The sequence below is a fragment of the Solanum pennellii genome, chromosome 5 (genome assembly GCF_001406875.1).
Source record: "Solanum pennellii chromosome 5, SPENNV200".
Classification (NCBI taxonomy): Eukaryota; Viridiplantae; Streptophyta; class Magnoliopsida; order Solanales; family Solanaceae; genus Solanum; species Solanum pennellii.
Genome location: NC_028641.1, coordinates 27,841,892 through 27,844,687, shown reverse-complemented (window position 1 = coordinate 27,844,687; position 2,796 = coordinate 27,841,892). Strand labels below are relative to the sequence as shown.

At 29.4% G+C, this 2,796-nt stretch overlaps 1 pseudogene; it reads right to left on the bottom strand.

Annotated features, from left to right (window-relative positions):
- Positions 1 to 1,525: 1,525 nt before the first annotated feature.
- Positions 1,526 to 2,016, bottom strand: LOC107020062 (annotated as a pseudogene).
- Between the last annotated feature and the right edge of the window lie 780 nt (positions 2,017 to 2,796).

Genomic DNA, 2,796 nt, shown 5'->3' with positions numbered 1-2,796 from the left:
TATATATATATATATATATATAGATAGATAGATAGATAGATAGATATAGATATATATAAGTTTTGTTTTGTTGAATACTAAAGGAAATTACAGGAAACAACGATTTAAGGAAATAGACTTGAAATCTAAAACTAGAAGTCTAGAAGGGGTCAGAAGATAGAAGAAGGGGATGAGATTATTCAGAATCACAAATAACTTCCTTATCCTTTCCTACCCACGTTTTCACACTTTCTATACTAATTCCATAACTAACTCTTGCCCTACTCACGTGCTTTCTTCTAGCCCAAAAGTAATTGTCCAACCTTTAGGTGGAATTACACTTCTAGCACTACTACATGGTTTGCTAATGCACAAATCATCACTCGCCGCATCCTCTTTTTTATCTTAATTAACAGACGTATCAACTTATTTCACAACATACGTTGTTAGATGAACGAGCAAATTCCCATTGCTTGAGATCATGGGCAACAAGAACACCAATGACATATAAAAATGAAAAACAACATGCCGGGTTTTTCTTTATGAGATCCTGCTTTTGCATAAACGTGAATATTAAGAGAACATTTAGAAATAAAGAAATGATGCACAAATTTATCAAACAAAAATAATTAAATAGTATAACGATGATCAACTGCATTCGAAAATGATAACAATATAAACTTTATTCTATACTAGCATAACATTATTTGAAGGTTTAATTTTTATTCGATAAGAAAATAATTTTGTTTAATTATATTCGAATATAATTTTTGAGGTATCTTCTCAAATATCATTTATATTTGACTAAAATTGTTTGTCACATATCAAACAATTTTTTTCGTAACAATATAAAACTTATTGTGTTTTACTCTTCATCGTTCATCCAACAATATAGTAAAAATATAATCAAGATGCCTATATTAGAAGATAACTTAATGAGGTTCCTATTACATATATAATGCTACTATTTAATATGAAAAAAGAGAGGAGATTTAGAACTTATTTATTATGGATTACAAATATTTCATCTCTTATATTTTATTTATAGAAAAAAAATTATTTACATTACTCTAGATGCACTCACTAAAAGTATTTTACCATGAAATTTCAAAATAAATTAAAATTGTATTTCAAATTTGAGAAATTGTTAATAAGACATTCTAAGAAAAGCTTTCATTATCGTACTTTAGATATATCATGAAATTTCAAATTAAATTGAAGTTCTATTTCAAATTTGGAATATAGTTGATAAAGTTGGCAAAGAACACTTGAAAGGAAAAAACTAAAACTATTATACACATCAGGAAATGAATAACAATAGAACTAATAAATGATATGATAACTGAAACAAATTCAACAATTGATAATACTAAGATCCAAGTATGTTGAGTTTTTATACATAAATATCATATGTCATTAAATTTGCACAAAGCAAATCAAAGTATTTATACTATAGAATTATAATATTTTCTATGAAAACAAGGAAATTAATAGAAGGAAACATCGCTACGCCAGCAATGGAATGACCAATCTAATCCTCCTCCTCCTAAGCAGCATCAACCACGGCCTTTGAAGTGTTGCTCTTGTTGTTAGGCAGAAAAATGTTGTTAATTCTTGGAATAACACCACCATTTGCAATGGTTAGATCTCTAAGAAATTGATTCAGCTCTTTATCAAACCTAATAACTTGTTGAATATGCCTTGGAATGATCGAGTCTTATTGTTATTCCTTGAGGCAATTCCAGCCAATTCAAGCACCTACAATTAATCACATATATGTAAAATTTAGTAATAACAAACCCTAGAAATTGGACATATCAAAAAAAGAGAGAGAAGAAACTTGAGAAAATTCATCTCAGCTGCAAGGTACTCAAGCACAACAACAAGGAATATCGGTGCTCCGGCACCAACACGTTTGGCATACTTCCCGACTTTGAGGAATCACGCAATACGAGCTACTGGAAATTGGAGGCCAGCTTTGCTGCTACGAGGTCTTCTTTTAGCATATGAACCAAGATTTTTTCCTTTACAGGCCATTGATATTTTTCTTTACCAAAAAAAAAAAGTTTTGCTTTTTGATCTATAGAAACAAGAGACAAATGAAGGGGAAGAATTGAACTATTGTGTGTGTATATGAATTTATAAAGCAAATCAACGGTGGATAAAGATGTTAACACATTTAATCAGTTACAAGGATTATAATAAGTTTATTTCCAAAAATAGAGGATTTTGATGTGTTTGTTTCCAAAGTAAATAAGTATTATGATGTGTTTGTTTAAAAAAAGGACTATGATGTCTTCAATATGTTGCCAAAAAAAGAAGACAAAAGGGATTATGATGAGTTTATTTCTCAAACAAGAGGGGGAAAATTTTATTCTTTAAGGGTCTGTTTGATGTGAAGGAAAACATTTTCCAACTTTCTCATGTTTGGTTGGGACAAAAGTTTTGAAAATCTTTTTCAAATCAACTCATTTTCGTTAAAATTAAGGAAAATGATTTTCCTTCAAAAGTTAAGGAAAACCTTTTCCAAAATCAAACTTCAAATTACATTTTTAAAAACATATCAATTTCTAAAAAATATTTTCAATTTCAAAATTTTATATTTTCACTCCGCCCTTCCCCCGACCCCGATCACCCCTCCAGCTCGCCTCGAAAAATAATAAATTTGTTTTTTAAAACATATTTTCTATTTAAAAATTTTATTTTTATACCCCGATTCCGGACCCCCACCCCCTCAAAAAATTTAGATATTCTTTTAAAAAAATATTTTCGACTTCAAATTTTAATTTTTTACCCCTATCTTCGACCTCCCCCCGC